Source organism: Apium graveolens, chromosome 2 (assembly GCF_009905375.1).
Source record: "Apium graveolens cultivar Ventura chromosome 2, ASM990537v1, whole genome shotgun sequence".
NCBI classification, from domain to species: domain Eukaryota; kingdom Viridiplantae; phylum Streptophyta; class Magnoliopsida; order Apiales; family Apiaceae; genus Apium; species Apium graveolens.
Window position 1 is genome coordinate 117,317,490 of NC_133648.1, and position 11,300 is coordinate 117,328,789.

The 11,300-nt window shown below is 38.9% G+C and overlaps 1 non-coding gene across 1 annotated transcript; it reads left to right on the forward strand.

The window, feature by feature from the left end:
* Nucleotides 1–10,752: 10,752 nt before the first annotated feature.
* Nucleotides 10,753–10,859, forward strand: LOC141710178 (small nucleolar RNA R71). Its single transcript, XR_012570710.1, has one exon. It is a non-coding gene; the product is annotated as a small nucleolar RNA R71 (small nucleolar RNA).
* Nucleotides 10,860–11,300: the final 441 nt, after the last annotated feature.

Sequence of the window (11,300 nt, forward strand, 5' to 3'; positions counted from 1 at the left end):
ACATCACTTGGATGACCTCACCTCCAAGCCACATGTCTTTCCCTTAAGGTTTGATGATGTCACCTTCTCTTTTAACCACTTGTTTTAGCTTTTCTTGGAAGCTTCCTTCCCATTCTACTTGTATGTGCTTGTCCCTTGGTCGTTTATTTGTTTTTCGGTTCGCTTAACTCTGTTCTCTTTCGTTGTTTGAGGGATCACATCCGGGATCTTATTACTTGGGTTCCCATAAATCTTTCTCAATATCTTATAATCCTTTAATGATCCTCTCTTATAATCCTTAAATTTAAATCCCTTTAACCATGTTACCTTATACTCAATTCTTTCGGTATCTGGTGGATTTTCGGGAAAAATCAAAGTGTTCGGATTTGGATTCTGACGATCTTTACATACACTTATATACCACATAGAGTACTAATAATATCTCAGAAGATCAATAAAAGAACCCCTACATAGTGTGGTATGAAAAGTTTTCTTATTCAGTATAATCGGTAAAATCACTATTCATAAGAGTTTCAAAAATTCCAAAAAAAATTGGGGTTATTACATTTTGCATAAAAGAACAGAAATATCTCTTTTTGAAAACAGTTGTAACTAAGTAAATTGCATGCTTCTTTACAGAATATAAACAGTTATGAAAAACAGGGTACATGGTATCGCAGGGTATAGCTGGTGTAATAAATAAGGTAAAGTAAAACAGGTGCAATAAAGTAAATGACAGTAATAGAAAGGAAAAGGTATTGATATAAATATAGATCAAAAGTTTTGGACAGTACAAGCGTAAAGACGCTTCAGAAGTAAAAGCAAAAGGGTACAACAACCTACTCACTAGTCAGCATAGCTAGTCTATAAATACAACTCAAAAGTCTACTAATACACACTACACACTACTGTACATACTATACAACCATAAAAACACTGCTCAACATCTCCATCTCTGAATCTCTGACTCAGCTCCAAGGAAACTCTGGTCCTGCCAGCCTCTCAAAGTCCTCCATCACCTCAGTAGCCCAGCCCATCAGTGCATCAGGGCCTCTGCCAGGTAGTGTAGTTCCATGTAGCCTAGCCTCAAGAACCCTCTGTGTCACATGAATCTCCTCTCGAAGCTCCCTCACACCATGATCAACATCTGTAGTCCTGATGATATGTTGTAGCTCTCTGATCTGGGCCAACAAGGAATCACGCTCCAATAGAAGAGCCTCATACCGGTAATAGGGAACTGGGGGCAATGTAGACTGGAATGGGGCACTCGTAACTGAATGCCCAGTGGAATCTGAATCAGCTGATGGGGGTCCTCTGATAGGTGGCCTCATGCCTGGGGGTGGAATAGCCGACAGTGGTACGGGCTGCAACACAGGTGGAGGTAGAATAGCTAATGCTGGTGGAATAACAGGACGTGGATCTGATGATGGCACTCCAACTGAAGGCTCTGAGTGATCAGCTGATACGGGGATAAAAGAGTCGGCCATCGCTGCTATCTGAAATCATATCGCAATATAAGAATCTCGAACCACGACGCGAATTATACTAATACCGGTTATACCGTAACACTCAACCTCTCGACGTCTTATCATTCTATTCCTTACTTCTAATCCTAACCCTATACCCATTCCCGTCAACCTAGGCTTGTGTCAGTGACTTATAACCTGTAGCTCTGATACCAAACCTGTGGCGCCCTCCAAACCCGGGTCAGAAGTTTGGGTCCACACACAAACCATATTTATAACCTGCTTATAACAATAATAAAGATAATAATAATATGCAGTGACCCTACTTACCAACTACCACGGACCGCAATAGGTTAAAGTATGCACACAAGCCAAACACACTAATATATTACATACCGATCAAATCCCATATATTCAAACTCAAAACTTAGTATTAAACATTATTACAAACTTTTACAAACTTAAATTATCCCAAAAGAAGCCTACTAGCTCAGCTTCCTCAACCTGAACCCCTAGCTCTCGCGCTGGACTGGGGATCCTCGCTACCAACTGGTTCCTTTTTAACTGGAAAGAATATAAACAACATCGCACAAATGAGCTAACTAGCTCAGCAAGTCACAATGACAAAACCGAGAATAATGATCATCAGGTAAATATAGTTATGATATCAAGTGAACAATAGTTTATGATTTAGAATTGGATATTATATTTTCATTTTAAAAACCAAGGTTAGGCTGCTGATCAGTCACACACTAACCCCGAGCAAAGCACACAGCATTGCTCTAACTACTGGATCCAAGGCACACATTGGCCTAACTTGACCATTATATGGTCTGACCACGAATCCGGTCCATAATTTTATAAAAACAATCCAATTCTAGCATAATAACAGAATAAACAATATTAAACCATAAACAGAATCAATAACAACACTGGATGTTCAATAATGAAATGGTTTTAATCTTCATGACGATCAATAGGGCATTTCCAAAGCTTAGCTGTTAGGTAATAAAAGAATTGGATAACAAAGGAATCAACGTTTCAGGGTTTCAAGGATTTGTTTTTCAAAGCATAAGATACAATGGTTTGAGTATGTGAGTAATTCGATTCAGTGTTTGGTATTTAGTTTGTATGTATTTGTGGAGTAGTATCGTATATTTGTGGTTCATATTTGGGTATATGACAATCAATGGTCTGGAAAGAATCAGGTTTACGGCTCAAGATCAAAACTGGAATCATGGTTAGTGCTTCAAAGCACTTGCAATATCAACAAGACTACCGAGTACTATAATATCTCAAGAAAGTTCAGAACACTTGCCTGGTATTAGCTTATTACACTGCACTCGCTTCCAGTCACAATCGTCTTACTCCTCAACTACCTGTTTCCCTTTCCTACGTCTTGCCTCTTCTGCTCACATATCATAAGCATCTATCAATATTCAACTCATATGATTCTATTCAACACATACTTCTATCTACCCTTCGTTTCACCCAAATCCGATTAACGGATTGAAAGTTACGCAATGAACAAGTAAATATCGAATATACAGACCGATAGTCAGCCAACAAGTCACGTATAACACATAATACATCACATAATCAATGATATATCATTTATAAAGAAGTTTCGGGTCATAAATAGGCTTTCTGGTATTTAAAATGATTTTTAAAACATTTTTCGGAATTAAAACGGGTCGTTGGATCAATTTTGAAGTAACAAACAGGGTTCGGTTGGCCAATTCTGGCTTCAAAACAATTTTATAATAATTATCAAGCCTTGGAAATAATTTAGAATAATATTTTAAAATTCGAAACTATTTTTCGGAATTTTTAAATCACTTTTAAATTATTAAATCTAATTAAATAATTAATTAAAATCAATTAATAATTAATTAAATCAATTAATCAATTAATTTTCGAATTAATTGACCAATTAATCAATTAAAAATTAATTGAAATTAATTCAGATTTATTTTTGAATTACAAATAATTTTCGGAATTAAAATAATAATTTTTAGAATTTTCAGAAATTAAAACGAATTTTTATAATAAAAATAAATAGGAAATATGATTTTTAAATATTTTTAAAACAGGAATCCAACTTTTGCAAACTCTGGAAAGTTCAGGGACTAAACTTCATCATTTTCAAAAGTTGGGGTACTAAACTGCAATTTTCGAGCCCTTCGCCGGAAAACAGTCGGGTTCGCCGGAGAACTCAACTCCGACATCCTTCCACCACCACAAACTCCAGATTTAATCTACAATTCACCAGGAATCTAACCATACCATCAAATCAACCTAACAATCCCTGAGTTGGCCGGAATTTGGCCAAGAAGTTCGCCGGTTTCCGGCGAGCTCGACGTAAACTTCAAAACACAACTCCCTTCTCTACAGACCTCGTTGATTCATGAAACTTATACGACTGGATTGCAAATTTCACAGAGAACACAACCCACTATACCACAACGTCTATCTATTCCAAAATAAGAAACCCCCAAATTTCAATTAAGAACATTCATACGGGTTATAAACCCTAATTTTAAAATTCGAAAATCAAACTCAAATTTGAACATGTTATTGAACTCCAAATCAGACGTATAATATATCAAAATCATCAGGAAAACAAACTCTACAACATGCAATCATCAAATCATACAAACAATCATCCGAACAAAATTTCATATTTTTACTAAAATTAATTCGAAAATAAATAAAATTATAGAAAAATAACCTTGATTTCTGCAGGTGTATGGATTATAGAATCTGGTAGAGCTCTTCAAGACCTTCTGATTGGTTACTCGAGCTTTCCAAACTGAATTCAATAACACCTGCAAAAGCTTGTTTGAATCTTAGAACAGTTTATGAATTTAGGGTTTTTCTCTGAAAATTATATAATTATCTGTCTGTAAATAATTTTGATACGAAATAAAATACGGTAAAAGGCTATTTATAATCACGGAAAATTAGTATCCCGTTGGATCATTCCGGATATAAAACGGTACATTTATTTATAAAATTGATCCAAATTTTCGGGATAATTATCCAAATCAGTACAATTTGTACTGCGGTCTTGGTCTCAGCGCCTGGTTATACGTACTACGAGGTGATAATTGTGATAGTTTAATAAAAAGCTCCCGTTTATCGAAAATACGAGTTTTATTGATTTACCGAAACGAATATTGTATCGAAAATGTTGCGTCGGGACCCGCGCAGGACAAACCATATGCCGGATCGAAAAACTCAAAACATGGAAAATGCTCGGAATATTACAATTGGGTTAGGAAGGAGTTCTCGGAAGAGTTTCTGGTTCCAAAAACGTAACAACAGATAACGTCGGTTGGTTCCCATTTTTATAAAATAGATTTTAAATACCCGAAAAAGATTTTATAAATTTCATATGATTCTTATAAATTCATAAATCAACATAAAAATAATTAGGAAGATATGACAATTATCTATATTTTATTTTAGACATATAGAAATTAAAATACTCAATTAATATTATTTTTGAATATCCAAATACAGATAACACTTAATAGTTAATTCACAGAACAGATACTGAACACATATAATAATTATTTAATAGCAAAATAATTACACGATATATCCCGAATATTACAACTGTCTTGATAGCCTCAGCAAAGTACTCAACAGTCCTCCCCCTCACCACCATAAAACCATTCTTCTACACCTTGGCATTGGCGTAGAACTCCCGTACAACACTCATGGGCACAACAACGGGAGCCTCACAAAAAGGAACCCAGCCCATCTCCAAAATCATCTCCAACAGCCTACCATCTTTTCCTGATTGCAGAAATCCTCTCTCCTTAGCAATAGGCTTCGAGAGAAGCCTCGTGTACTCCTCCTCAGCCTCAGGAGAAGAGAACCTGGGCCTCACACCACTCGCAGTAGAAGAATTGGTGGCGCTGCTTTCAACTTGAGTTCTCTGTCTTTTGGGTGCCATCGGATTGAAAAAGAGCGAATAAAAGCTTAAGTGTTTAGAGAGAATATGAGTTTGAGAGTTTGTGAATTGGTGGAGAAGATGTATACAAGTGTATGTATTTATAGGTGGAGGGGTGTGAATTTGATAAGGAACAGAAGTGAGAATTGATTATGGGAATCGTGGGAATAATGGAATTGATTAGGAGAGGGAATTATGGGATGTGGAAGAGTAAAAATCGGGTTAAAATTGATTTTGAAATTAAAATCCCAATTTTTCTCTAATAGCACTGCCGTTTTTATTTTTTTTCTGAACAGGGATTCGGCGCGGCCGCGTGCTAGGACAGCGCGAGTGCGCTCATATTCTGGAAAACCGGTGCGGCCGCGCGCTAGGATAGCGCGGTTGCGCTTGGTTACTGGAAAAATGGCCCGGCCGCGCGCTTGGCCAGCGCGGGCGCGCCCAGCTTCTGTACTTGGCCCTGAATTTTTTCCTTTTTCTGAACGATTACTCCGGATCCGGTGGATATCCATCATTTTTTTGTGTTTTTCTCTTTTCTTCTTGCTTCATCTACCTACTAATGTATAACATACTTGGGTTGCCTCCCAAAAAGTGCTTTTTTTATGTCGCTAGCTCGATGTAGAATCTCGAGATCAAGTGGACAATAAAACAGAACTAACCACCTCGCGATTTGCCGTATCACCATAATAATGCTTCAACCGTTGACCATTTACCTTGAATGCTTGGCCCGGATCATTCTCAAAAATTTCCACCGCTCCATGTGGAAGCACAATTTTGATTATGAAGGGCCCTGACCATCTTGACTTCAACTTTCCAGGAAAAAGACGGAGACGAGAGTTGAATAAAAGAACTTGTTGCCCTGGCACAAATTTCTTGAGCACTAGACCCTGATCGTGCCACCCTTGACTTTTTCCTTGTACATTTTGTTGTTCTCGTAAGCTTGAAGTCAAAATTCATCAAGTTTGTTCAATTGAGGCATCCTTTTCTTTCCAGCTACATCCAAGTCCAGACTCAATTTCTTCAAAGCCCAATAAGCTTTATGCTCGAGCTCCACCGACAAATGACACCCCTTACCATAAATCAACTGAAATGGCGACATTCCCAATGGAGTCTTATATCCTGTTATATACGCCCAAACAGCTTCATTAAAGCTTCAAAGACCAATCCTTCCTCGATGGACATACAACTTTCACTAAAATGTGCTTTATCTCTCTATTAGATACCTCAGCTTGACCATTTGTCTGAGGATGATAAGTCGTAGCAATGCGGTGATTCACATTATACCTCTTTATCATGACAGTGAACTTACAGTTGCAAAAATACGACCCCTCATCACTGATTATGACTCTTGGAGTCCCAAACCTTGTGAATATATGCTTGTGAAGAAAATTAAGCACGACTTTCGTATCGTTCATTGGAAATACCTTAACTTTAACCCATTTTGACACGTAATCAACCGCCAATAAGATATACTGATTGTTGCAAGATGAGACAAATGGCCCCATGAACTCAATTCCCCAAACATCGAAGACCTCAACCTCGAGAAGCACATTAAGAGACATCTCATCCTTTTTAGTCATATTACCCACACGTTGACATCGATCATATTTCAAAATGAATTGATGCACATCTTTAAGTAATGTTGACCAAAAGAAACTTGATTGAAGAATACGAGCTGCTGTCTTTTCTCCACCATAATATCCCCCATAAGCCGTTGAGTGGCAATCTCGCAAGATCCCCCCCCCCCCCCGTTTCGTTGTAAGGAATACATCTCCTGATGATTTAGTCAGCTCCCTGGCGAAAAAGAAATGGCTCATCCCACATATACCACTTCACTTGAAACTTCTTCCTTTGAGCATAAGATAACTCGGGAGGCATGATGTTACTCACAAGGTAGTTCACAATGTCTGCAAACCACGGCTCTTCTTCTTGCACTCCAAACAGCTTCTCATCGGGAAAAGACTCATTTATCAATGTCTTATCCAATGAAGTAGCATTAGGATTCTTTAAATGCGAGAGATGATCAACAACTTGATTTTCAGTTCCTTTTTTGTCCTTGATCTCTAGTTCAAATTCTTGGAGCAAAAGAACCCATCAAAATCAATCTAGGCTTCGAGTCCTTCTTCGAGACGAGATATCGAATTGCAGCGTGATCAGTGAAAACTGTCACCTTAGTCCCAAGTAGATAAGATCAAAATTTCTCAAAACCGTAGACAATAGCCAAAAGTTCTTTCTCCGTAGTAGTATAATTCAGTTGAGCACCGTTGAGGGTCTTAATAACATAGTAGACCACATGAAATATGTTGTTCTTCCTCTGCCCAAGAACTACTCCAACTGCATAATCACTTGCATCGCACATCATCTCAAAAGGCTCATTCCAATCAGGTGCAGTTATGACAAGTGCCGTGATTAAACTCTTCTTCAATATCTCAAATGCTACAAGGCACTCGTCATCAAATTTAAAAGGAACATCTTTCTCTAGTAAACTGCACAATGGCTTTGAAATTTTCGAGAAGTCCTTGATGAAACCCCTGTAGAAACCCGCGTGACCAAGAAAACTATGAATTCCCTTGACATAAATAGGTGGGGGAAGATTCTCAATGACCCCCACCTTGGCCTTATCCACCTCAAGACCCTTACTAGAAACCTTATGCCCGAGAATTAGGCCTTGACGCACCATAAAGTGACATTTTTCCCAATTGAGAAATAAATTGGTCTCAACGCACCTCTTGAGAACATGTCCCAGATTTTGCAAGCATTCATCAAAAGAATCACCAACGACTGAGAAGTCGTCCATGAACACTTCCACATTCTGGCCAATTATGTCAGAAAAGATGGCCATCATACATCGCTGAAATATGGCTGGTGCACCACACATACCAAAAGAAACTCGTCTAAAGGTAAACGTACTGAATGGACAAGTGAAGGTAGTTTTCTCTTAATCTTATGGAGTGATACAAATCTGATTATAACCCGAATAACCATCCAGAAGATAATAGTACTCATGACCATCCAACCTGTCAAACATCTGATCAATGAAGGGGAAGGGAAAGTGATTCTTCCTAGTGGCCTTGTTTAGCTTCCTGTAGTCCATACAGACACTCCACCCCGTGACTGTTCGTGTAGGAATAAGCTCATTCTTCTCATTTGCTACCACAGTAATACCACCTTTCTTTGGTACACATTGAACCAGGCTTACCCATGAACTGTCAGAGATGGGATAAATGATCCATGCATCTAGCCACTTCAGAATTTCCTTCTTTACTACTTCCTTCATGATTGGATTAAGTCTTCTTTGCTGCTCGACTATAGGTTTGCTACCTTTTTCTAGCAGAATTTTATGCATGCAATAAGAAGGTCTGATTCCCTTGATATCTGCTATAGTCCATCCAATTGCCAATTTGAACTCTCTCAGAATTCTCAAAAACTTTTCCTCATCGCTACCTGAAAGGTCAGATGCAATAATAACAGGCATAGTAGATGCATCACCTAAAAAAGTATACCTCAAATGTTCAGGTAAAGGTTTAAGCTCAATAGTAGGAGCTTCCTCAATAGAAGGCTTGAGAGGTTTATGAGTTTTGTTCAATTCTTTCATTCCAAGATATTCAAAAGGCATATCAATCTTCCTCTTCGAGGGAGACGCATTCAAATATTGTAATTTCTCATCTCCTTCGTCATCTTCATTGTCTGAATTCCCAACAAGGTTTTTTCTAAGGCATCAGACCTTAGCATTTGATCAAGTTCCGATGTGACCACCGAGTCGACCAACTCGACTTTTAAGCACTCCTCATTATCAGTAGGAAATTTCATAGCATTGAACACATTCAAAGTCACATCCTGATCCAACACTCACATTGTAAGCTCACATCAATCAAGGTCCGGCCAGTTGCCAAGAAGGGCCTTCCCAAGATTATGGGAATCTTCTTATCCTCCTCAAAATCAAGAATGACGAAATTAGTAGGGAAGATGAGTTTATCCACCTTGACCAAGACATCCTCCACAATACCTCTCGGATATGTAATAAAACGGTCTTCCAACTGTAAGGTCATGTAAGTTGGTTTGGGATCAGGTAAGTTCAATTGCTTGAAGATTGACAGGGGAATCAGATTGATGCTAGCTCCCAAGTCACATAAGCATCTGTCAAAAGACACTTTTCCAATAGTACATGGAATAGTGAAGCTTCCTGGATCTTTAAGCTTCAGAGGCAACTTTTGCTGCATCATAGCACTGCATTCCTCCGTGAGAGCGACAATCTTTAAATCATCTAGCTTCAACTTCTGAGATAGAATACCTTTCATAACCTTTGCATAATTAGGCATCTCCTCGAGAGCCTCCGCGAAAGGTATGTTGATATGAAGTTTCTTGAACACCTCCAGAAACTTCTCGAATTGCTTGTCCAGCTTTTTCTTCTACAGCCTCTTAGGAAAAGGTGGTGGAGGATAGATTTATTTCTCCCCTGTATTACCCTCAGGCAGAGTGTGCTCAATAGTAGTCTTCCTTGGTTCCACTTCTTGATCCTGCTGCTTTGCTTCTTCCTCAACCCCGGCTTCTTCAGTCAACTCTTGAGTTTGATCGGGATTTGCAACCTTCCCAGACCTCAAAGTGATTGCCTTTACCTACTCCTTAGCTTCCTTCTTTCCTGGCACTTCAGTGTGACTAGACAATGTACCAGGTTGACGATTTAGCAAGGCATTGGCAATTTGCCAAATTTAATTTTCCAAGGTCTTGATAGAAACAACTTGACTCTTGCACATGAGCTTCAACTCCTCTAATTCAAATTTTTCATTAGCTTGTTGCAGCTGGAGTTGTTATTTTGGTACATACTACGGTTGCTGAAAACCAGGGGGGTTGTACTGCTTAGCTGGATACTGCTGATAAGGCTGTTGAACCGCATTTTGAGTATTGCTCCAACTGAAATTATAATGATTGTGGTTGTTTGGATGATAGTTGGCTGGCACAGATTGCTGTGATCGCTGAAAGTTATTCACGAACTGAGCTGATTCATTAGAAATTGTGCACTGATCAGTCTCATGGGCACGAGGACAAAGCTGACAGTCACTAGTGATTTGATTAATTCCATAATTAGCCAAAGTGTCCACCTTCATTGTCAAAGCCTTAAGTTGGGCAGCTATAGCAGTTGTTGCATCCAACTCCAGAATTCCTGCTACTTTTCCCTGAGTCAGTCTCTGGGAAGGATTTTGGTACTCATTAGCAGCCATCAGTTCAATAAGTTCATAAGCTTCATCGTAGCTCTTAGACCACAAGGCTCCTCCTGATGCTGCATCAAGCATGGGCCTAGAAGTATGACCCAATCCATTGTAGAAACAGTTGATAATCATCCAATCAAGCATGCCATGGTGTGGGCACTTCCTTAGCATCTCCTTATATCGATCCCATGCCTCACACAGAGATTCTCCAGTTTGCGGCGCGAACTGGGTAAGAGCATTCCTGATTGCTGCAGTCTTTGTAATGGGAAAAAAAATTAGTGAGAAACTTTTGAGCAAGATCTTCCCAAGTTGTGATAGACCCTGTTGGTAGAGAGTGTAACCAGCACTTAGCTTTGTCCTTCAAAGAGAATGGGAAAAGTCGCAGCTTGATAGCATCTTCAGTCACACCATTGAACTTAAAAGTGTCACAGATCTCGATGAATTCCCTGATGTGCATGTTTGGGTCTTTGGTAGGAGAACCCCCAAACTGAACTGAGTTATGTATCATCTGGATCGTGCTTGACTTGATCTCAAAAGTGTTATCCGCGATGGCTGGTCTAATGATGCTAGACTGAATGTCATTAATCTTAGGCTTAGAATAGTCCATCAAAGCCTTCATATTTTTTGCTTGATCACCCATAGCTACTACACTTGGCTCTTCAACTTTCTCTTCTTTTTCTACCTTCTTTT